This window comes from Harpia harpyja, unplaced genomic scaffold (assembly GCF_026419915.1).
Source record: "Harpia harpyja isolate bHarHar1 unplaced genomic scaffold, bHarHar1 primary haplotype scaffold_54, whole genome shotgun sequence".
Classification (NCBI taxonomy): Eukaryota; Metazoa; Chordata; class Aves; order Accipitriformes; family Accipitridae; genus Harpia; species Harpia harpyja.
Window position 1 is genome coordinate 834708 of NW_026293414.1, and position 25754 is coordinate 860461.

General features: G+C 48.9%; 1 long non-coding RNA gene across 1 annotated transcript; it reads left to right on the plus strand.

Moving 5' to 3' along the window:
* The first annotated feature begins 20504 nt into the window (after positions 1-20504).
* Positions 20505-22674, plus strand: LOC128138524 (uncharacterized). Its single transcript, XR_008234061.1, has 3 exons — positions 20505-20682; positions 21960-22158; positions 22589-22674. It is a non-coding gene; the product is annotated as an uncharacterized LOC128138524 (long non-coding RNA).
* Positions 22675-25754: the final 3080 nt, after the last annotated feature.

A 25754-nucleotide genomic window follows, 5' to 3' on the forward strand; every position in this document is an offset into this window, starting at 1 on the left:
GGAACTATTAATAAATCCCCTACCCCTATACGGGTCTTACTTTCCACCATTACATTTCTAATTACTGGTGCCTTAAATCCCTCCCCTTTTGCCCCCAATACTTTTATAGTTTCGCTACTTTCTTTGCACCCTTTTGGGATTCGGGTAACACAGGTGCGCTCTGCCCCTGTGTCCACTAAAAATTCTAACGTTTCCTCCTGGGGTCCTACCTTTAATTTTATCAAGGGCTCAAACCGATGTTCATTCCCCAGGAAGAAGAGCCCCTGACACTCCTAGTCCTGTTGTTCCTCCGCAAAGGTCCTCAGATCTCTTGCCCTTTTAGGACATTCTCGTTTAAAATGTCCTGATTTTCCGCAATAAAAGCACTCAAGCTCCCTATTTGGCCCCTTCTGTCCGCTTGCTCGTCGGGGTTGTGAGTCGGGTGGCCCAACTCGGCCTGGTCTCAGGGCACTTGGTCCCTGGTTCTTGTTTTTCTTAGCACCCTCAGGACGTCCCACAGAATAAGACTCTCGCATAGTCGCTACCATAATCTTAGCCTTTGCCTTTGCCTTTTCAGCATCCCTCCGTACATACACCTTTTGTGCCTCTCGCAGCAACTCCTGCAGCCCTCGATCCTGCCAATCCTCTAACTTTTCTAGCTTCTTTCTGATATCTGGCCACGCATGTGTCACAAAATTTAGCCTTAGCAGGGTTTGTCCTGCAGGGCTCATCGGATCTATGCCTGAGTACTGCTGCATATTCCTCCGGAGCCTTTCCAGCCAATCAGTGGGCGTTTCATCTTTTCCCTGCTGATTATCAAAAGCTTTATTTACATTCTGTCCCCTAGGTGCCGCTTCTTTAATACCCTTAATTATTAGGTTTCGATAATCATTCAGGTGCTGTCTTCCAACCCCCTCGTTATGGTTCCAATTAGGGGTGGCTGTCGGCATCTTTTGTTCCCCTGAGGGTCCCTGCTGGTTCTCCCTTTCCCATATTTTTATTCCTGCTACTCAGATCATCTGTCTTTCTTCTAAAGAAAATAAAATTCCCATAATAGACTGCATTTCTTCCCAGGTGTATATATTTGGACCTAAAAATTGGTCAAATTGTTCTGCCAAACCCAGGGGGTCGTCTAAGAGACCTTTCATCTCTTTCTTAAAATTTCGCACTTCCGTGGAGGTTAGTGGGGCATTGACAAATCCAATACCCCCTTGCGCCCCCCCCAAAGGAACTTCTCGTAATGGAAATAGGGTCACATCCTTTTTAGGGGGTCCCTCTTCCGAATCACTAACCTCACCTATTACCATTATGTTGGCAGTTCGTCTCCTGGCTTGCGTAGGTGTAGTGTGGGGGACCCTTCTTCCCCTCCCACCCCGGCATCTTCCCTCATCACTTGCCCCCATATTCTCTGGGGAGGCATCATCTGCCTCTTCCCCCTCCTGTGAAGATGCCCCTGGGACTGGGTTATATGGAGGAGGTAAATGGTCTAATGGGTCCCATCGTTTAGAGTGGTCTACCTCCTGTTGTTCTTTAAGTTTTAGTATATTAACCCCGGTTGGCCACATTTCCCCTTTCCAGCATGAGGCATATTCACTTTCTTCTGGATCGAGGGGCTCCTTACTATTTACATAAACGTTTAAAGCCTGGCATATCCACCCCTCAAAGGACCCGTATAGGGGCCAAAACAAATTATCGGGTCTAATCTTCTCTTTAGTCCACTTGATCATACAGTTTTTATTTTGTCTTTTCCCTTAGTACAGGGACTATTATCCCAGTTAGATAATTTAATCCCCAGAGGACTGTCTGGGGGTATATCCATAGGTACCTTTTTGCTCCCTTCCTTCCCGGGACCTGTCTGTTTGCTCGACCCCTGTCCCATGTTCCCGAGGTCCACTCTCTCCAGTCCACTCGCTTCGCCCCTTCACCGGCCAAGTCCCTCGCGGGAGATTGGAAACGCGGTTATAAGGGCTCCGCTCTCACTTCGTAGGTCCGGAGACTATCCGGCCCACGTCTCAGTCACACACTCACCAACCTCAATCCCGCCCACCCGAATAATACTGACAGTCCTTTTCTTACTCGGGTCTTCGTGCACAAGAATTACGGGCAACCGCGGTGATAGGGAGCTCCGTCCTTGCCTTTACCCTATAATATGGCTGAAAAATTTCACCTGTATTCTGAGGGGCTTCCGAGGGTCCTTTCCCGAGCCGCTGAAATCAACGGGGCGCCCCTCGTTCGTTGTCCTCCGGAGCCCCTGCAGACAAGGTGATCACGTCGGGGTCACCAATTTGTGAGAAATGCACTCACGCTGAATTTCCTGAATTTTACAAGTTTATTATAGAACAAAGGCAAACAGCACTGGGCGCATGGTCAAAACCAGAGGCGCACCGGTTATACCCAAACTTGCCTTTTTATACACTGTGTTTGTGGCATCTCAGAGGGGTTATTTTAATATTTCAGGTATCTATTAACATAATTCCACCCCAGACCACCCCCCTTGCGCGCGTCTCTTGTGGTTCAGAGGGGCCTTCGGAGATCTGCAAGGGATGAAGTCAGTAGTCTTCCTCTGGCGGCCTTCGGAGATCTGCAAGGGATGAAGTCAGTAGTCTTCCTCTGGCTGCACTTTTCACCCCGTCGTTTTCCTCCAGTCACACTTTTTAATATTTTCACATTAAAATCCTGGTTTTCCTTTGTTCTTCTCGTATCTTTCATGTCAAATAATCTTTGACCCCCAAAATGCTGTTCTCATGCTAACAAATCACTCCTTATCTTCTGACTTGTGTTCTCAATTTTACTTGTCCTTGAGTCCATATGTCTGTTTTTCTATGTTTTCACAAATCTATCTACATATCCTTTAAGTACTTGAGTTACAGGATGTCTTATCTCATCAAAAGAAACTACATATTCTGCTTGTGCCCATTGATTACCTACAAACTATAAAATACAATTGATGCCTGGAATATATTAACTACATATTTCCCGTGTTAAGGCCTAATTTAGTGGTAGTGGGGCAAACATCCTTTTGGGATGTAACTTATGCAGTAGTTAGGCAAATTTCTGTGTTCTAGTTTTGCGAAAGCCAATATACATTTCACAGCACTTTAGAAACTCTCTCGGGCTCGATTTTGGAGTTTTATAAGGCAGGCGCTCCTTATTGCGGCGGGGGGTCGTGCCTGTCGTGCCTGTCGTGCCTGTCGTGCCTGTCGATATAGAGAACGAACCGCTTATTGCTTCGCGATTATCTCTCTGTAACTTTACGTACCAAGGACTGGTGTTTGTCAAGGGTTAAGCCCGCCAGAGGCTGGTACTTGGGAGCCATGAGCGATCACAAAACTTAATTAAATTGATGAATTTACGATCTTGTTGGGAAGGCACAAGCGGAGGCCTTGCTTGAATGGATAGGGCCGGAAAAGATAAGAACTCCTGCCTTCGTTCTCGTCCTCGTAGACAATTTAGCTTAAACTAGCCGTATGGTTTTACATCACTCATGAAAAATAATAAGAGCACTAAAAAGCATTTTTTTAGGGACTAACGTGCATTCTTTAGGATAAGATGTATCAAAACATGTAAAGGACTGTTGACGTGGAAGTCACGGACACTGCACACAATCAATATGATCAAGCAGCTGCCACTTTATTGCCAAGATAGCTCGGTTTATATGTTCATTCTAATTACTGTTCACGCATAAGCAAATTAGAGATTGGTTAGCATGAGCTGTCCACGCGCCTAGTTACACCTAATGATTGGTTATATCAACACTGTACACACGCGTAAACATAAGGCATAATTGGTTGCATTAACTAAAACATGCGAAACTTGTCTCAGTCTAATTGGTCAAGATAAGCTGCCGAATTGAGGTTCTTTGTGCCACGTTCCCTTTATCGTGGAATGCGCACCTGTGTTCTTCTAATTGGCATCTTTCTTTTTTTTGTCTTCTTGTTTATTCTGTTCAAGGCCTGCTAAAGGTGTCTGGAATGCTCTTACTACCGTTAGCTAAGTATGTGTCCACACGCAAAGCGTCCTTGAAGCCTGCTGCCTACAAAACATCCTTGGCTCACAAATGGACCAATTCTATCGAGTCTGGATTGTTCACTATGTGCCCATTACTTTCCAAGTATCCCACAAAGGACCACACTGCGCAGAGTCACCTGAGGAGGGTCAGGTAGCAGACAAGTGAGGAAGACTACGGAAGACCGCCAGAGACCTTCAGTGCGCCTGCGTAAAGGACATTTGCATATGCTAATACTTTCCTGGAAAACTAATGAATATGTATAACAATTCTTGGAAATCCGGTGAATATGTACGTAGAACATGTACTTAACCTGCACAATTAGGCCCGACGGTGCGCACGATAGGTGGAACGATCCCCCCCTGTGCACCCAGCGCTGCCAATAAAGAATACCTACTTAATAGTTAATCAGGCTATTGAGTTAGTTGCTTTGAATCACTATCGTGCACACCAATTCTTTCAACGGTTGGGATTAGATACAAAAGGGATATACATATTCATGATTTTTCCTGGAAGTAATTAACATATTCGTCTGAATTCCGGGAACTCCTCGATATATGTAAATGCCCTCGGCGCAGGCGCGCTCGAGATCTTTGGTGGTCTTCAGGGGCCCTCTGGTGGTCTTCGATAGTCTTCCTCGCTTGTCCGCTAGTACACCCTCTTCTAGTGATTCTGCGCAGTGGGACGTTTTACATGTTTTGATACAGTTTATCCTGAAGAACGTTCATTAGTAATTCTAATATCTATCTTGTCTTGATTTTCATTCGATTAACACAAGCCACAGTGATGCTTTTAAGCTCAATTATCTAAAAGGGCCTAAGGTTCTCATCTTCCCAGGGAATTGCAAGGTCGACCAAAAGCAATTTCCTCTGGTATCTTACACATTTTGCAACATACAGGTTTTCTTATCCACCGCTAGTCAGCATAACAAGGACACCGTTCTTCTCGCAACGCAAGATGTAAAGCATCTTGCATCAGCACGATACACAAAGTTTTGGTAAAAGTGTTATCGTTGTTTCCAGTAACAGTCCGTCTTGTCCACGCTTCACAAGCTGCAGGTCCAAGCCGGAGCGGGAGACTTGCCCCGGCGTTTCTCCACGACCTTCCCCTTCCCCAGGTGATTGTGGTTGGGGTGGTGGGCGAGCCCAGCGGTATATCAACCACAAGACGCCTTTTTCTGATTCTTGTTTTTCGTGGGATCGGTCAGATCCCGCCGTACCACGAGGTCTCTTGGTGGTGTGTTTCCCTCCCGGCTCTTGCAGCTGCTGCGCGGGCTTTCTGCGGAGGATTTGAGTTAAATTGGCAGAAGTGAGAAGAGCAAAAGGGGCGGCAGCCGTAGCTTTCGAGCGATGTGGCGCTTCCAAGGGGGACGCTGCTGTGGAAGAGGTCAGCGTTGGCCCGTGGGACTGGTAGTGCTCGGTTTGTGCAGGTGATGGAGAGGAACCTGGTGATAGCAGCGACATCTTAAATAGCTGGGGCAGACTTTGTGGAGGACGGAACCTGACCCGCAGCCCTCTGAAAGCAAAGTTGAGGGGCAAATGATATGGGGGGGGGACGGACATGGAGCGGAGAGAGGTTGCGAATTCGGGCAGGCAGGGGTTGGGGATGAAGTCAGTGCGGTGGAGAGGGATCTTCAGGATCGGCCGTGTTTGGGCGCAGATGGAGGGTGTGGGGTCTCTCTGTCCTGGTTTCAGCTGGGATAGAGTTAATTGTCTTCCTAGTAGCTGGTATGGTGCCATGTTTCGGGTTCAGTATGTGAAGAATGTTGATAACACTGATGTTTTCAGTTGTTGCTAATGTCTAAAGTCAAGGATTTTTCAGCTTCTCATGCCCAGTCAGTGAGAAAGCTGGAGGGGCACAAGAAGTTGGCACAGGACACAGCCAGGGCAGCTGGCCCAAACTGGGCAACAGAGTATACCATACCATGGGACGTCATGCCCAGTATATCAACTGGGGGGAGTCGGTGTGCGGGGATCGCCGCTCGGGGACTAGCTGGGTGTCGATCGGCAGGCGGCGAGCAGTTGCACTGCACATCATTTGTACATTCCAATCCTTTTATTAGTGCTGTTGTCATTTTATTAGTGTTCTCATAATCATTATTAGTTTCTTCTTTCTTGTTCTATGAAACCGTTGTTATCTCAACCCACGAGTTTTACTTCTTTTCCCGATTTTCTCCCCCATCCCACTGGGTGGGTGGGGAGCGAGCGAGCGGCTGCGTGGTCCTTAGTTGCTGGCTGGGGTTAAACCACGACACTCTCCCGTGCAATACGCGCGTGTGCCAGGCAGGGCAGTTCCCACCCGTGCTGTTGTGTAGTCTGTGTCCTTCGTTCGGCCTTCCGCAGGTCTCGATGCTCCTGGTGCTCAGCAAGTTTGGCGTGCCCCTCAGTAGGCATCTGTAGCCTTGAATGCCTTGCCTCACCTGCACAGAGTCGGCCAAGTGCGTCTTGTCTTGCAACTGAAGCTTAAATCAAAGTGTGCGTTGTGTTGTAGATGTTTCTGGATCATTCTGCTTGCAGTAGGTATCAGGGCTGCGTCAGCAGCTCTTCTCTTGAGAGCCCTGTTTTCATGGGGTCTACTTTCTGGGGTTTCTCCTCCACGTCTTTAGGGTCTTAGGTCTTACAGCCTGGCTTCTTGTGCATCCATTGTCCCAGTTTTGACAGTAAGTTCTTGTCGCGGGCTGTTACATTTGACTCTTTTTTTTTTCTCTGGGGCTCCCATAGAGCCTCCTTACCTCGCCGTTGCAGCCCCGCAGGTCTTCTTGCTCGACAGCATCTCCCGTCTGGGAGTCATTCTTGTTGCTGAGAGTTTTCTCTCATTTTTGAGTCCCACTGGTTGTAGCGTTCTCTGTATTGTCAGTCCACGCACGTGTGTGTTTGGCTTGGAGCCGCTCTGCCTGGGGATGCCGAGTCAGGGAACAGCAGTAAGAGTCTATGGTTAAAATGTTGATACGCCTAAAATTTCTACTTTTTTAAAGATTCATTACACTTCAAATTTACCTTTGAAGTGTAAGAAGATAAGTGATGATGGTGACCGGAGACCTTCTGCCTATGAGCACCAATCTCAGAAGAACCGAGACATGAGAATGGAGAATGGATGAGATAAGATGATGAATGATAACGATATGAGAACAGAAAATCGGCTGGAAAATTACAGAGACTTTGGATTGGGACAATGGGTGGCAAAAGGGTATATACGGTTTGGAAACTTTTGGAAGTGTGCCATTCACTGCGGTGGTGGCCCAACTCTGAGTTGTTAATAAAGCAAACCTAGAGAAACCCACGTCTGAAAATTCTTTAACAGGAAGGCCATATTGCTTTTGAGGAGGTGTTTGTCGCGGAAGAGGTCTGTGTTGATTGACGTGACTGCTGGTACTGGGTTTTTTTTGGTTGTGGTTGGTTTATTTGTTGTATTTGTAGATGATGAAGTGGAACCTGGCAACTGCAGGACTATCCTGGTTAGCTGATGTGGTTTTTGTTGAGGATGGATGCAGACCCCCAGCCCTCTGGAAGCTAAGGTGAGGGACCACTTCCCTGCAGCGTGTAGTTTTTGACTTTAGTTTGAAAGAGATTTTCCAAAATGGAAATCTTTCTCATTCAAAGAAGTTGCATTTTATGAGCTTTCCATCAGAGCAGATCTTCAGCGATGCTGTACTTGGCGGTAGAATTCATCAGCAACAAGACTGTTCACTCTTAAAAAAGAAAAAAAAAACAACAACAAAGTCAATTTCCTTCCAAAGATGCAAGTACAGAACGTCTTTTGAAAGTTGATTGCATCGCTGCTTTTTGAGTTCTCAGTTGTAACAGTCAAGATCTCTTAAAAACACGTTCCTCTGCATGCTGCAGTACAGCCAAAAGCAATAACAAATCTGCCAGTCCTTTTTGGTAGCCTGAGGTATTGCAGCACTGGGGATTTGAATTTCCACCCCGCCAAAAGTAAAAGCATAGGAGGGATCTCTTATCTCACTGATATTTTTTCTATCATCATAAATGAAACTTTAAAAGAAGTTAAAATTGTATAATTTACAAACTGACTTGCATTGTTTAAACTGTAACTGCCAGTAGCTGTAGCATAGAATTTATTAGGTGCGCTTAAGCAGTTAGGTATTTGTTCTACATGTTTAAAAAGAGAGGCAACTAAATGTTACGGGGTTTTTTCCCAATACTTTGACAGAGTGCTCCAAAGTACTTTATTTCTGTCTGGCTTTCAACGGTGCATTTCCCTGGCAGTCAGTAGCATCTCTCTTGGGCAGTACAGCTGGCCAGGCGTCCCTCCGCATCATGTAACACACAAAACACCCTGTAGTCAAATAATAACTCTGTATTTTGGAGATGGCTAATTTAATGGTGTCAATTCACGGCTGTGCAAGTTAAGCTAATGTAAAAGGAAAACCAAATACTTTTATCATAGAAGTATTTTATTGGATGTGTATAAATATCTGCATACCTTCTTAGTATGAAGTGAATTAAGGAGATTTGTTCTTTATTTTTCATTTTACTCTTTGAAGTTTTCCACTTCACTTTCAGCTTTATTGACCGAGCAAGCAAGATGTGCAGCAGCAGCAGCAGCGCAAGGGCTGTAGCTATTGTGGTGGATCCGTAAGCGTGGATTCTGATGACGTTACAGCCTCGTCCCGCGGCCCCCCAGGATTATCTCCCTGCAGCAGGGCTGTGCGGAGGGGAGGAGACACCTTCCGACACTGGCAAGAGTGTTTACTTTTACACTAAGAATGAGTTCAGAATGGTATCAGTTCGTCTTAATACTGATTTGAAGTGTTCAAATCACTCTTAGCTTTTAAAGGACGCGTTGTATTTTGAGCTGACCTGTTTACCTAGAATCTCCCTTTAGCTCAGCTACTACCCCTTATTCTGGTGGAATTTCCCCTACTTTCTTCTGTGCTATTTTTTTAATATGCTGATGTTTTAGGGTGCTTTCCAGGATTCCCGAGAAGACGCGCACACACACACACACTGACTATAAGGGAAAAAGCAAGCATTTAACGACAACAGAGATGCGTTATGCTAAGGGTATCTTGTAAAGCAGATTAACATCCTGACCCGAGGACCGTGAGGAAGACGGACCATCCGTACATTCTTGTGCCGTCTTGCGCCGCGAGCTCAGCCCAGCAATCGGTAGGTGCCAGCTTTCCGTGGGCGTCCCCACGGAGGCAACGGTGGCCTCGCCGTACACCAGCCCGCTGCTCTTCGGAAAAATCCCGGTATTTATACATTTGCGGAGGAACAGGTATTCCAAGCAACGGGCAAGAAACCATCCGTTTTCTGTGCTGACTGAGCTTTTCTCGGCTATCTATTTCTCCCCCAGTGTTCACCCACGGACCAAAACCCCATCTTTTAACCCCTCCGTATACAGCTGAAATACAATTTGGGGGGGTTTTTTTGCTTGTTTTTCAGATGTCCTGTCGTAAGCATCTCGCGATGCTCAGCAGAGCGCGGGGGCCGAGAGGGACCAGGGACGTTTGCGACCCGGGGAACCCGTCCCCGTGCGGAGCAGAGCGCGAGATGTGGCACCATCCTCTGGCACGCTCCCCCTCCGTGGGGCAGCCGCCAGCCTGCAGGACAAGGGCTGGGGGGGGACTGCAACTGTTTGCGGTGGGGGGGGGGCCCTCCTTTTATTTTTCTAGTGGAGCCACCGCTTTTGGGGAGCAGGCACGTACCTATGTAAAAGGCATTATTAAAGTCACAAGCTGCTGGTCGGGGTCCTTTCCCTTGGTTTGTGCTTTTTTTGGGGGGGGTGAATAAGAAGGAGGGGGTCTGGGGGGGTGATGACATCATTTGGGGCACCCCAATGTCACTGCGGGGGGCAGGGATGTGGCGGAGGAGAGGAGGTGAATGGGGGATGGGGGGGGGGTCCCCCCAAAAAGGGGGATCACAGCCCAAAAATGCCTGACCATTGATGGAGGGGGAGTGTTAAAAAAAAACCTAAAACACTAAATATGGGGGTGAGGTGTTGAAGTGGAGAAAAAATCTCTCGTTTTCATATATATTGAAAAATAATATTCATTTATATATAAAAGGATTTAAAAAGAAACCCCCGTATCTAATGTATTACAGGAAGCATTTTAGAATTATATATGAAGGTATATATTCTCGGGTATTATTTCCACCAATTGCCGCAAAACCTACAGAGAAGGAAACGCCCCATAAATTACACATGCAAGGCCAACAAATGTTTTTAATTCTGTCTTTGGCTTTTCTGCCTCTTGGCTCTAAGCGAGTGTTGTTTTTGCAGGGTGATCCCGAAAACAGAGAGAAGCTCTTCCTCGAGGGACCTGTGGGCAGGTGGGCCAGCTGGCAGAGTTGTCCGAATTTCTGGGAGTTCTTTCCGAGCTTTTCCTGGCCAGAGGCAGCACTGGGAGGAGGGAGAGGGTGGGCTGCTGGTGTCCTTCGTGCAGCTTGGTCCCTGCTTTGGTACTTGATGGATTCTTCTTCCTCCTCTTCCTCCTCCCCAGCATTGCAGAAGTTAGACGTTGTGTTTCTCCCTCATCAGGGAAGCCCTCCTCCTCCCTGCTGAGGGGTTGTAGTTTGTGGTGTCCACGAACCAGCTCCGGAGATTGTAACCCTGCCGCGGGGATCTGCTTCGCTCGCTCTGCCTCGGCAGGATTTGATCCTGAGCAGCCCTGGGTGCCGGAGCCTGCTTGGAGCGGGCACTGGAGGGTCCTGGGGCCGCATCATCCCTTGGGACTTGCTCACGACGTGGAGGACTTCTTCTCGCACCTCTTCCTCCTCTTGCGGAGCGATGGTTGTCCGTGTACTCCACGAACCGGCTGCGGAGATTATAACCCCGCCGCGGGGATCGGCTCCGCTCTTTTTCCCGCAGCTGAGTTTGCTCCAAGGCAGCCCGGGATGCGGGAACCGGCTTGGAGTTGGAGGTCAACGGAGGTAAGTCAGTCCTGGGGGCTTGTTCGTGACTCGGAGGACTAGTTCTCCTCCTCCTCGCTGAGCCACGGTCGTCCGTGTTCTCCACGAACTGGCTGCAGAGATTATAACCCCGCAGCGGGGATCGGCTCCGCTCTCTCTCCCGCAGCAATCTTTGCTCCCAAGCAGCCCGGGATGCGGGAGCCCAGCGGGAGCTGGAGTTGGAGGTCCACGGAGGTGAGTCATCCCTGGGGGCTTGTTCGTGACTCGGACTAGTCCTCCTCCTTGCTGAGTAGTTGTAGTCCTTGGTGTTCACGAGGCAGCTGCAGAAATCCTTGTCCCGTTGCGGCAAGTTGCTCCAGGCCCTCTCCCTGGCCCCATTCCTCTGGCAGCAGGAACAGGAGGTGAATACGTCCTCCTCCTCCTCGTCCCGTTGCGCAGCGTGCGGCCCACGGTCAAACAGTTGACAGCGGAACGGGAAGCCGGGTTGGGTTCTGGACGCGCACGAGGCCGTGCTGCGCCTGCCTGCCCAGGCTGCAGATGCCTCCCGCGCATCTGCCTGGTTTAACTGGCTGGTCGTGGTTCTTGTAGAGGAGCTGCAGTCCTCTGGAGCGTCCTCCATGCCCACCGCCACGTCCTGCAAAGAGAGCTGTGAAAAGGCCCTGACCTTTCCCCATGAAAGGAACAGAACAGTGGGGAACCCCCAGAAACTGTGGGACGGGACAGCTAAGGGCGTCCCAGAGCTTCTCCTGGAGGGCTGCAAAGGCAGAAGACCCAAAGGTGGACAAATGGGGTGGATCGAGGTGGGATGCTTTGAGAGGGAGAAGCGTTGCAGCTTTGAAGAAAGCTGCAGCGTGGGAGGGAAAAGAGAACGATGCCAAGATCCCGGAAAGAAATCCACTGATCCATCTCCCCAGAGTTACCTTAGTCCTAGGAAGAAGACCCGGTGGTCCCACAGGATCTACCTTCTTGCTGCCGGCCGCCCACTGACTCGGGAAGGCATGGGCATGTGATGGTATCTGTGGGGAAGAAGGCCTTCCTCCCCTTAAATCAGAGCTCCTGGAGAAAAAAAAGAGTGATTTCTGTTTAGGGCTGTTCTTGCAGCTTTCCCTGGGGTCCAGCCATTTTCTTGGAGCGGTTTCTATGACAGAGAGAAGACGTATCCAAACCTACAAATTTGAAATTTGGTTGGGGTCTTGCTTCCCTTGTTGGCGCAAGACCTCATCTTTATCCTCCCTACGGCCTCCATTTCATAGAATCCTAAAATGGTTGGGGTCGGCAGGGACCTTAAAGATCATCTCGTTCCATCTCCCCTGCCATGGGGTCAGGTTGTTCAAAGCCCCATCCAACCTGGCCTGGGACACTTTCGGGGAAGGGGCATCCACAACTGCTCTGGGCAACCTCTTCCAGTGTCTCACCACCCTCACCGTAAAGAATTTCTTCCTAACAGCTGACCTAAACCTGCCCTTTTTCAGTTTAAAACTGTTCCCCCCTAGTCCTACCACTACACTCCCTCGTAAGAAGTCCCTTCCCATCTTTCCCTTTAAGTACTCTTCTGTTATTACCTGACATAGAACAGCAAATAGGCTTACTGCTGGAGAACCGTGTTGCTGTCACAAAGATCCACAGATGAATCGTCCATCTCGTACCACTGCCCGTTGCTGGCCTGTAAAAAAAAAGGCAACGATATCTGGAGATGAACCGCACGGTTTCTCCACAAAAACGCAGGCAGAAAACTACAGAACCAAGAGCATGCCAAAACAAACCCAACCCAGCCTCTAAGGAGCCTGGCACCCCAGGCCACGTCACTGAGCCTGACCCATTCCCTCTCTGCTCTTCTGCATGTCTAAGCATCGGCCAAGAAAATATTAAATTTCATATGAACGAATATTAAAACCTAAATGCCCGCTCATTCAAGTGACATACCTGTGGGGTTGCCCTGAGGCTCCCAGTCAAGATCCAGCTGAGCAGTCGGGTGGCCACTGGCTACGGGCACAGCTGTAATCAAGCACATTTCCATTAGAGGCTGTGATCTACTTCTTTCTCAGTGACCTGCAGTCACTGGAGGGGGGTCAGGTAATGACGTGGGACCCAGACACAGGGGGAGATTTCCAAAGCTGCAGAGGGGCCTGGGGGACCTGGGTTCACCCGAGGAGAGCACTGTGGGACTAGAGCAGGAACGCTCCTGTTTTTCTGAGCAGCCATCTCCCAAGGACGGACGTCCCTGAGGCTGAAAGCCAGGATCCAGCCGGGAAGCGGCAGAGCCACGGCCCCCGGCACGGCTGTGACCAGTCCTGGCAAGAAGTGCCCCTGCAGGCTATTGCCTGGCCCCTGCGGTGCTGCTCTGGCCCTGACATGCAGGCTGGGGGAAGGCTGCCCTGGGGCAGGGCAGCACAGGGCCGGCTCTAGGGACGGTTCCTCACCCTGTGGTGCCGCTCTCGGCCCCACCATTCACCTGGAAAATGCCTCCGCAGCAGCTGCAGCCCCCTGCACCTCCCCGCAGGACGTCTGCCTCCCGCTGCCCGTGGAGCTGGCCACGGCTCACCCAGCCCAGCCCGGCCCCGCTGCTCTCCCAGCCCTGCCACACCACGACCCCAGCCCCGCTGTCACCCCGAGGTGTGGTGGGTGCTGCGCCACACTGCCAGGGCTGGGTGCTGGCCCTCGCCTGCCCGCCTACCTAAATGCCGCGCTTGCCACGGAGCAGCCCCGACATCCTAGGCTTGCAGGGACACCACGAAGAGGATAAGGAGGCAGGTGGGGGTCATGGCCCCCCATGCCTGCACCATGCCGCTGCTGCTGCTGCTGCTGCTGGCACTGCTGCAGCGGTGCCCGTGCCGCAGCACTGCACATCACGGCGTGGCACAGCGGGGCTCTGTGACCCCACAGTCCGGCCTTCCCACCGTGGCCACGGCCCTGGGGCACTGCCCCTCCCCACCATGTGTTGAGTTTTTGGATTTAGATGAAATTAAGACCCCTTCAGCATCCTAGCTGTCTGCATATCAGCACGCTCCCTGCCATCTTCAGGTGCTTCTGGCTACAGCTGCTTCTGTGCTTGCTGTTTGGCCACTGCTCTTCTGTGGATTTCTCTCTGCCTCGGAGTCTGAGGACAATTAGGTGGGATCCTCTGGGCTGAGGGGAGGGGAAAAAAAGAAATCCATATTATTTCCTATATGTAAATGCTACTGAGGCTACGGGCTGGCCAGACTTGTATGGAGAGCTTTACACTAGATTTAGTGGCGGAGGAGGAGGAGGAGGAAGAGGAAGAACAGGAAGAACAGGAGGAGGACTAAAAGATCTTTCCTTTCCCACAGTGTTGCTTATCTGGGGACTGATACAGCATCACTTGCCATCTAGTCAGTGAGAAGAAGCCCTATTCCTGTAAGCAGCTGCAGGTTGGTACCCACCAGCATTGGTAAAGACGTGATGCAGATAATAATTCAGCAGCCTGCTGAATGATTGTGAATTGATTTTCACAATCTTTTGGTAAAAACCAAGCAATATAAGCTTAGCAAGTCAGGAGGTAAACTCAAGCATTAATTTCATGTACGAGCAAGAAATTGGTAACTACGGGGAAACGATGTTCAAGGGTACAGATAAGACGGTGGAAAACACAGCTTCAAGAAGTCATTCATCTTACTGTCTTCGCTAGCAACTCTAGAGTCCAGCATTATGGGGTCCATCTCTGCAACAGGGGCTATTTCCAATTTGAGCTGCTCTTCAATAGCAAATGGGAGGCTATAATTTGTCTCCCACAGGTGGAACTGCACCATCAGGAATCCTGCTGTACAACTGCCAGATAGAGTGACTTCAAAAGCTGGAGGTGGGAATCCAATTCCATTTAAAAAAAAATAATAAATCTTATCACTACTGCAATTCTTGATGTCCTCTGTTCATACCTGGAACATTTTATGTACCTACATGTCTTAACCACACCAGAGAACACGCTGAGGTAGGAAGGGTTGCAGATGTAGCTCATCTAGTCTAAACCACAGCTGCCTTTAAGGATGTATGGCCTCACTTGAGCTTTCATTGTGCAAAACAATCCCTAGTGTCACACTGATGCAGCCTGCTTTATTTCTGAGTGCAACAAGCCCTCAAATCCCAGATTTGTGGTTTCATAAGCACAGTTCTGCTGGATCAGTCAGTTCAAGAGAAAACACACTGCCTAGCAAGTATCAAAAGTTCCCAGGAAAGGATTAATCTGAGAACTTGAGGAGCCGTCTGACCTGGAAGGGGAAGTCCCTGAATCGGATGGGACAACGACAGGCAACAGGACGTTCTCTAGTCTCACGAGGCCGAGCTGTGTGCTGAAGAAAGGGCACTGTGACATGAGCTTCTGGTGGAGTCCTTGGTACTACGGGAATGGCCCCCCCAGATCTCAGTTCAGGGATTTACTCAGTTTCAACCCCACCACACCTCGTATCGGCAACGGGAAGACAGTGGATCTCAAGTAAAGGCAATGGGCTCTCACCCCGATCCACAGTGGTCCGTCTTCTACATAGCCTGTGCAGGCCCATCCCTGTGAGCTTGGACTTCTCTGGCCCAAGGCTCAGCCTGGAGCTCTTCCTCGAGAAAGCAGTCCCAGCACCTCTCGTCTTCATTCTTCACAGGCGCCAGTTCCACAGTGGACATCGGGCAGACTGATGCCTAGAACAAAACTTGTTGGGGAGGATGCTGCCTTTAGACTTCTCCTTTTCTTGGAGGCTGATGTACCTGGACTGAACAACAGGGATAAGCCAAAAAGTAGTCAGTGTCCTTGCACTAACAAAATCACACAAGAGCCCAAAGCCAGATGCCTTCCCTGCTCTCAGTCCCACCTGTTCAACAGCTCAAAATCTTCCCAAAGCAGACAAATCAGCCTACCAGATAAGGCATGAAGCCACACTCCAGCCAAAAACATTGACCCCACACCAACCAAAGGCACAGGCAGAACCAAGCAAGAAACTCACAGGCAACCTTTGCACCGAGCTTGAGCTAGAAGCACGGAGCTAGCACAGGGCTACAGCAACCACCACTGCCAAACACGGCCGAAACTGTCGAAGACATTGCATTTTTACATGTGTCCTATTGAGACGCTTCTGCCTTTCGCTCCTACATTGCATTCTTTAGTACAGGAATATGCGCCTGGTTAATCTTCTACTTAACAGGTTACTAGATTATTCAGCTATCCAAAACAGAGGGAGTGAGAGAGTGTCCTGGGTTCAGCTGCAATAGAGTTAATTTTCACAGGACAGAGAGAAAGAGAGAAATGCAGATGAACTAAACTACAAAATAATATCATTGACTACAAAGCAAAAGACCCAGAGACCAGCTGTTGATTTTACAGGGACAAAAGCAGACGCAGGAAGAAGTACACGGAAGGGTTTGCAGGTGAAAACCTAGCACGGGACTAAAGATTCATGATCTTACCCAGTATCGCTAGAAGGCAAAGGGTGCTATCAGAGCTACTCTGATGTGTGCCAAAACATTTAATAAATTCAAGCTGCTGTTTCCATCCAGCTTAAAAACATTAACTTACATCCCTCTCCTATCTCTGAATATCCAGATAGCAAACTATCACTAGAAGCCTCATTCACTAGACATTTTCTGACAAACTGCTTTGCGACAAAAAGCAACAAGACGATTCAACAGGAGCACAGGCTGTGCGAGTTCAATGCTTGCCAGCAATCTCCTACAGAGCAGAAACTAAGGTGATCCCAAGGAAAGTTAGAGACCTTGCCAAGTGATGCAAGTACCACAGCAGCAAGAAAAACTCCTGAGCTTCAGCTGGACTTGGGAAGGGATTTCCTAAAGCCTCTTTCCTCCATGGCTACCCATGCAAGCAGTAGTGGAGCAGCACTGCCAAGCAAAACAGCAGGCACAATTCAAAAATCAGCCTCAATCAATGGCCCTGGGTGATCTGCATCAGAGATTCAAAAGAAGGAATAAGGCAATTCAACTATAAACAAAAACACATCATTGACTACCAAGGCAGAGCAGACAGCACGGTTTGTACCGTGTGTTTAAAGCAGCATCTGCTCCAGTGGAAGCAAACCCTGTCCCTGCAGCAGCGCATGTCGTAAGGTGCTGCACACCAGTGTGGTCATGCTGCACTCTCTGGATGGTTGTTTCAGCAGCTCAGGTCCCCGGCTGGCCACCCTTGAGAAGAGCTGGGGTGCCACCCTCAGGTGTTCTTAACTTACCCGGTCTGAGGTGAAGTCATGTCTCTCACGTTTAGAATACTTCAGGATAGTACAAACCGTGCTAAATCCAGATGCATACTGCCCATTTCTCTGTATTCCCACCTGCCCACAGCCATCTGTTGTTTCCAATCTTGTAAATATTTTGGAAAAGCACTTTTTTTTTTTTTTTTTTTACTACCTGCTTTGACTTCACTACAGTACAGGCTCAGAGTCCATGACAATGGCTGGTGAAGTCCGTAGCAATACAGAATTGTGTAGGGATGAGTGGGATAGGTGCCCATTAGCCATCCGGTAGTTGTTCACAATTGACTCCAAGTCCTCTGTACCTACCTACCTACCAACCTCCCGACTCATTGGAAATGAGTCAGACTGCACCAGAAGTAACACTGTCTGACCTGGTCAGACATATCAGACCACAAATGGTGGTTTTGAGACAGAAAATGCAACAGAAACCACCAGAACAGTAAAAAAACCAGCCAGAAGAAACATACACAAACCAAAGGCCCCTATCCAAACCCTGAAAAGACAAACAAGATAAAAAAGGAATTGCAAAAAAAAAAGACCACCCAGGACACAAGACAAGGCAACGTAACTCCAAGAACCCAGGGCCAAGAAACCCACAGCCGGTCCGTAACAGTAACGTGCTTTAATCCTAACTCACCTGAACTCTGGCATCCTGTAATCCTGCCATCCCATAGCCCTAGCACACTGCAACGCTAGCATACCATAACCCGAGCACATTGTAGCGCTAAGATATCAAAAAATGGAACACAAACTCCCTGGACATCTCCGCCAGAGCCTGCAGGTGGCCCCAGATCTCACACATCACAACTTTGAAGTGGCAGTGGGACAGAGCCACCAGGACATCACCAGCATCCATCTTCACATCATCCATCACACTCTGAAAAAGTGCCTGGCTTAAACGCTCCATGGGAGAAAGGCACTCGGAGACGCTGAGCCGGCCAACCATGGCCACGGGGCTGCAGCTCATCATTTCTGTGTCAGAGCCAGCAGGCGGATGACCCCGTCCTCCCTGCGAGACCCCTCAGGGCAGCCGTACCCAGCTCCGGGGGGCTAGATACGGCCTCAGCTCTAGGGGGAGATGCTGCCTGGGAGCAGGATCTCTCACGGGGGCACTGGGAAACCCTCCTCAGGCCTGGATGCCTGAGAGACATCTCTGCACTGCTCTGTACCTCACAAAACCAGGGGCGGAGGAAGGCTGCTTTGCTGGCCTCCAAGAGAACCAGCTCACCTGGGCTCCTCCATGGCCACCGCGCGCCTTTGCTGTCAGGCAGCTCTCAGCGTTGCTCTGCAATCGGCTGTCACCTCCCTGAAGGACGCTCTCCAGCGTGTGGTACTTCTCCACTGGGTCTCCCTGGGGACAAAGATCGAAAGGGAGGGATGGGGTTTGCTTTGCCCCCATTCCCAGGCTGCCACAAAAGAGACCTGCCACCCCCCAAATCAGCTGTGGCACGTGGACACCACGCATGAGCTGCAGACGCGGATGGCAGTGGGGCTGTGGGGAGCGGGCAGGCTGTTCTGGGGTGCCCCCGGCGCTGGCAGAAAGCAGAGCTGGAGAGAACAGGGGGAAGCCCAGGGCAGCCAGCAGCTGGCGGTGGGGCCCGGCAGGATGCAGCGCCTGCGGAAATGCCCGGCTCCTTGAGCCTCAGCCCCGGGGCTGCAGCACGGGGCTGGCACTGCCTGGGGCTCGCTGGGAAAAATCAGGCAGGGGCGACCCTGAAAACCCACACACGTACCCAGGCCCGGGATTTGACAACCCGTTCCTTTGCCCATCGCCGCCACGGGATCCAGAAAGCAGTGCCACTGGCCCTGGCATGGTCCTGAGCCATCTCTCCATGGAGGAGTCTTTAACCCAGCCTAAAAAGAAGAAAAATTGACCAGAATTCAGCTGTGCTCAAGTTTTTGCAGGCAGCGCGGTTTTTAAGCTGCCTGGTGCTGCCGTGCCTGGGGAATGTTCAAGAAACAGGGCGGCTGCCTGTACCTGCAGGCAGGCGGTGGAGTGTGTGCAGCAGGAGCCAGTGGTGGTTGGTGCAGCTGTTGAATGGGTTCAGGCTTTAAATGTGTCCAGACTGGTACGCCTGGTTCCTTTTTCCTTGCAGTGTGTATTTAGAGCTTAAACAGTATTCTTTTTAAAAGCAAAAACATCAAGCAAAAAAAAACCAACCCAAAACCAGCTGGGTAATTTTTTACCCCCAGCTGTCCTTTTTTGCCCTCAGTCCTGGCCACTATGCAAGGCAATGCTCACCACCAATATTAGGGCACAGGACTGGGCTTTGGCAGGCAGCACATTCCTCGAGGCTCCCGGTGATGCAGTTCCTGGGGAGTGCTCAAGAAACGGGGGCAGTTGCCCAGAATTGCCATTTTGGGTCTCTCCCCATCGTGCTCTGTCTGGCTCCCTGCCCCCATTTTTTAATTCCTCCCTCTCTGTCTTTAACCCATCACTATTTTCTTCTTTCTCTTTCTTTCTCTGTCTCGCTCCCTGTCTGTATTTCCTCATTCCTCTCTCTCCCGCAGCCTGGCCCCTCATTCCTGCCTGTATCCCCTGCTCAGCTGGCTGGGCCTTCTCTCTTCTCTCTGGGCCTCCGTCCTGCTCCCCATCCCCTTCCGCTCCTCCGCCGTCTCCATCCTGGAGGCCATCGCTGTTCTGTCCTTCTGCCCCTCCTTGTCCTGATCCGCATCCCTCTCTTTCTCACTCTCTCTGGGCTGTTTCCCGTCCTTCCCTTGCTCTCTGTCCCTGCCTCTCCCTTTCTTTCTCTCTTCCCTGCCTTTCTCCTCTCACCCTTCCCCTCCGTCCCACTCTCCTGCTCCCTGTCCCACCTCTCTCTGCCGCTCTGTCCCCCCTTCTTCTCTTTCTCTTTCTCTTTCTCTTTCTCTTTCTCTTTCTCTTTCTCTTTCTTTCTCTTTCTTCTCGTCCTCGTCCTCGTCCTCCCCCGGGGAGGCGGCCATGGGGCCTGCGGGGGGCGGGGCCGGGCCGGGGATGGTGTCCCTGCAGGGTCAGGCAGCAGGAAGGCGTGCCCCGGGGCATGCTGGGAGCTGTAGTCCTGGGGCCTGCGGGGCTGCCAGGCGGCCATTTTGGTTCCCGGGGCATGCTGGGAGCTGTAGTCCTGGGGCACGGGGCTGCCGGGCGGCCATTTTGGTCTCTGCAGTCGCGGCTGAGGGGAGGGCTGGGGCTGCCCGTGAGGCGAGCGAGGCCCTTGGGCGGGCGTGGGGGTGTCTCCTGCCTGCTGGCTGCCCGGGGGGGGCTCCAAGCTGGAGCCGGGCCCGGCTGAGGGAAGGAGAGAAGGGACAGGGTGAGGGGGGTCGCAGTCCTGGGTTTGCAGGTTTCACGCAGACGCCCTCTTCAGAAAACACAGCCTCTGTGTGGGTCAGCGGTCCCTGCAGAGTTTTATTATTTATAGCCATTTTTATAAATACAGGACTTCGCACAGCAGGCTCACACGGTGCTGTGCTTCTTGTAAACTGAATCGCTTTTATCCCGGCTACAGTCTGGAGGGAGCAAGTGCCAGCCGATAGATTAAGATGGAGATGAAAGCACGCGATACGCTTGCGATGGTGATCCTGCCACAAGGCATGCTGCTTATTGATCTGGGAAGACACTGCAGTGACTCTGTCAGAGGACAAGGTTTTCAGTGCTATTTCTGTATGTGACACCCAAGGGATTTTTTCCCTCTGCGTGTATTTCTGTGCAGGCATGTGCATGAAACGTAGGTGTTTCTCTGTGCCGTAACGGGCACTGATGACAGCTGGGTGGGTGGCAAGGTGTGCAATCACGGCAGAAACTTCCTGCAGCTGCCCTGCCATGTGCTTCAGGATAAAACAGCTCTTCTGGTTGTTTGCTGCCATTGAGAGCTACTGAGGGCATGGGAAGGTATTGGGTTCTTCCTCCCTGCAGTCAGCACTGGTCCTTACTGGGTCGCTTCCCACAGCAGCCAGCGCTGTGCTCCCCTCTCAGTTGTTAGGCAAACAGCTGTAGCAGGAAAGTGTGGCATGTTCCTCTGATTCATGCATTCTCCGCCTTGCACAGCAACACACTTGAAAACACTGAAATGTGCTCTTTTTATTGCCGTTAACATTCAAAAATCTTGTCTTGGTCTGGTCAGCAAGGAATTTGGAAAACATCAGGGTTGCATTTTGAGAATAAAATAGGTTCTCATCCTTCCCCCTCCCCCCGAAACCGTGTAGGATCCAGACCTTCTCCCCCTACCCCCCTATGTGTAGCCTGGCTTTGTTCATTTTGCTGCCTCATACCAAGAATATAGCAAACAACAGAGATGTGTGCTGTGTGCTCCAGGCCAAAGACAGTTTTAAGTGTTCCCAGTTTACTTCGTGCAGCTGTGCAGCATGGCACATTTTGGAAGGCACACTGGGATGATGTATCAGAAGTTGCTGCAAATGAGGTGATACTGGTAGTGGTTTATTTTCAGTGCCTGGTTTGGGAAAGAATATACTCAAATTTTCTAAGATACAGATCTATTAGAGAAAAAGGAGTGCAAGGTAAGAAGCATCATGCTGCCTTTATTGCTAAATGTCTGCTTTCATTTCATTCAAACTAGAAAGTAAACAAAGATTGTACCTGCAACAGAATTTGTTTCCCAGAGTGAGCATTCAAGCACTGGGGAGCAGTTTGCAGGATCAGAACTTCAGCCTGCTCTGGGTGATAAACCCTCAGGAGAGGAAAGAGAAACCCCACTTTTTAAAATACAGCTCTACTTATCTTAAGATTTCTTCGTGTTAGGTTGTGTTGGCGGTCATACTCTAAGCACGTGACGAAACTGTTAAAAAAATCAAGATATTTAATTATTATTTACTGTATTAAGTCCTCTTACAAGCAGTGCACTCCATTGCCCTGTGGATAGTATAATGACTGGCATGACTGGCAATTTTCCTTTTCTTTTCTAGTACAAGGATGCATGTATGAAGGCAAATCAAGGGTACAAGTGGTGCCTCACAGCAAACCAAGCTGCGAAAACGCAGACATCTGCTGTTACAAACAGGAAAAAGCTATGGGCCTTTGCCTCGGACTCTGCAAAAGATTTACCAAGCCTGAGGAAAGTGACAAGAGGTGACGAAATGCCACAGCGTAACTTCGGGATGGCAGGTGAGATTTCCATCCATGTTCCTCAAACGTAGCAGCCTCATTTTGTTTGTGGATGCGGCGTTGGAATCAAACTGCAAGGCCAGTTTCCTTTACTGCACCTGGTACTGTAGTGCAAATACCTTTCATGTCCCAAATTAAGGTGCCAAGACTCTAGTTAAACCTCTGCATAACAACCTCAAATCTTCTTAAGTGCATGATTGCTTTCAAGAGTCAAGTCCAGACATGTGACATATCATAAGCCATACCCCATTTGGGGTCCAGATTTGATTGATGTTTAGTTCAGGCTTATCTGCTGTTAGAGATTTTAATTTTCTAGTCAAAAAGGGAACTGCTGATTATGTGCATTCTTTTTCTCTTTCATAGAGTGTTGTACTATGTTTAGGAATTTGCTATTGACAGAAATAATTTATGGTTGTCTATGAAGTTGGAGGTGTTAACGTTCTTGTGGATGAATGTACCAGTGGAGCTAACTTCTTGTATTTAACTCAAGAGAAGCATAATGATAGCTTGGAGGGGTGGATTCTAACCATTTTAAACATACCCCCCCCCTAAAAAACCTCAAGAAGTGGATTGCCTGAGCAGGTTGAAGGCAGATAATCTCAAACTGATATCCACAAATAGCAGAACTGTAGCAATCATGACCTTGAAATGGAAATATTAATGTTAAATACTGGCAGCTTAGGAGCCTAACAGTCAAGGTAGAAACTAATTTTTAGCCCACCACCCCTTTTTCCTTTTTTTTTTCTTTTCTGCATTTTGATGTTTCTAATTTTATGAGTACTGATGTATTTGAAACTTTGTCATATCCTACCTAGGTTATGTCAAGTGTGTGGCAGATAGGACTTTTCTGCTTAGAGAGATCGTGAGCTGGAGAGTGGAAAATGGTTTTATGGAACAAGTATAAGAGGAGAAGAAGGGATAAAAAGGCTTGTATGCCTTTTTGCCAGTTTAGTGGTATGAAAATTCCTGTAATGAAATTTCTTCTGGCTATGAAGGAAATGTGAAATGGGATCAAAAGAAAGTGTTTCCTGCTACATCGTTATGATATATGGGAGACCAGTTCTAAAAACCTCAAGCCCCTTCATCCCGTTCTGTTTTTGCTATCAGAGGAGTCACTTTTATGCTCCTTCAGGTTTATTGACTTAACAGAGAGAACAAGGAGTAGGTCTTGGTCTAGCTGGCTGCTGTCCCCCACTGCTCCTGCCGGGATATCCAACTGTAGAGCTTCTGAGTAGAGAGTGATTTTGAATCAACACCTGTCAGAACAGAGGACAGAGAACTTAAGAGTTAATGAGAAGCTGATCTAATCCATTGTTTTATCTATAGAGCCATTAATTTCTGAAGAAGGCCCTCTTTTGTGCTACATGTGATTTGAAAATTTATTTATTTATTTATTTATTTATTTATTTATTTATTTTCTGCTGGCTGAGTCAGTGAGCACAGGGGTCTCACTCCAGTCCTCATGCAAGTGAAAGCTGGCTGGTTCATGAGTATAACGATAGCCCATAAAATAACGACAGCCTCTGACAGAGATGTTAGCAGAAGCATCTAAACCATGGCAAGTCTGCCGTGCCAAGTGGATTACTGTTTTGTCAACTATATTCCAGTTTGTGGTAAATATGTGTTGTTGTATTCCTCTCCCCTCGACTTCACGTGAGAGCTCCATTCAGCTCTGACTCTTCTAGCCAGTGCAACGTCTTTTAAAAGCCAGGCTGCATGCTAACTGATGAACTAAAATGTAGCTGAGCAACTGTAGAAATGCCACTGACTGTCTCGCATCTTCAAGGTGGATAGCTTCCTTTGGACAGGGATTATATGATTCCAGAACAATTCCAGGAAATCTGTTTGCTTGTTGGTAGCTGTTAATCCTGTCTTGATTGCTTTTTACATACTAGATGTCATTTTTGAAAATGTAACATAGAGAGAGTGAGATCTTCCTTTCTTTTTCTGAAGTCCCCCACAGGCCATAGCTCTCCTTTATTTTTGGCATTCCGACAGTAACCACCGCACATTTTAAGTTTTGCATATTGACCTACCATTGTGTCAAGAGCCCGAGGTGTGGCACCAGCGTTGGGCTTCTGACCTGCAGACCCACTAGTGGTGTCCTTGCTCATCCAGCTGGGAAGTTGTAATGGAGTACGTTTTTGTCATGACATGGCTCACCTGCAAAGACAACTGCTGTTTGCAGGGGAACGTGACCATTGCAGCGCCTACCGTCACAGCTACAGAGCTAAGTGGGCAACAGCTTTCCTATACAAATGTGCCAGATTCCTGATACTTCCACATTTCTGCATCAGGAGAAAACCAGCTGGGCCAAAAAGCTTTTTAGTGAAGTAAAGGATGGAAAAAAGACGCTTCCCAGCCTAGCCAATATCCTGATAGAGATGCAATTTTTGTTTTTAGAAAGAAGCTTCTTTCTGCACCCGGGTGAAAGGTAGTTGAAACTGGTACCTTCCGGCCTTCATTCTGCTTCGTTCTTCCTCAGTTCTTTCTTTCCTCTGATTGAAAAATTGCAGTGATGAACAAGCCAGCCTGCTGAGTTTCTAACTGGACCAATACTAACAAAGAATGTCATTCCCAAATAGTGAGGTAGTGGTAAGCTTCATCAATAGTAAAAGCTGTTGAGAAAGTAATGAATCAGAATGGGAGACAGTTCTGCAAGTCAAATTCTTGACTATTTTCTAACTACTGTTGATTTAACTGTAAATTGCTTTAAAATAGCACTTAAAATTTGTAATTTTTCATACCAGTAAGTTCTTGGTGCTGTGAGAGAAATGTTGTGCTGAGAAGGCACTATAAACAAACGGCAATGTTTGTGTATATACATTTTGTCTTCCCTTAGATGAAGTTATCTTGTAATTTGAAGCAATAGTGGAAGGATTTTTTGTTTTATTATGATCAGACACCTGTGTGCCAGCCCTCTGCTACAGCTGCAAAATAAGTATTCAAGTTGCTTCAGCACCAATTTAAACTTTCACTTTCCACTTTGCTGTCAATTTTTTTCTTCCTCTTCATTTTTATATTTAAATAAACCGTTTAACTGTTTGCTTACTTGGGAAGAAAACAGTGCTACCCTTGTCCTGTTGTGATAAGCTACGTAGCTGAAGGGCAGCAAGCCGAGACCCCCAAGAAGATATTTAGAAGTGGGGGAAGAAGGGGGCCTACAAGAAAGCCAGAGAGGCACTTTTGACAAGGGCATGTAGTGATAGGACAAGGGGTAATAGCTTTAAACTAGAAGAGGGTAGATTTAGATTAGATATAAGGAAGAAATTCTTCCCTCTGAGGGTGGTGAGGCACTGGAACAGGTTACGCAGAGAAGTTGTGGACGCCCCCTCCCTGGAAGTGTTCAAGGCCAGGTTGGATGGGGCTTTGATCAACCTGGTCTAGTGGAGGGTGTCCCTGTCGATGGCAGGGGGGTTGGACCTAGATGCTCTTGAAGGTTGCTTCCAACCCAACCCATTCTATGATTCCGTGATTCTATGATTCCCTTCTAAGTTCTTCAGCTGGCCAAAACTGAGGAGGGGGAAGAAGAACTACAGGTAGCTAAAGGGAAGGACAGGAGAGCAGCTGGGAGCCAGCAGTGTGATGTGGGCATA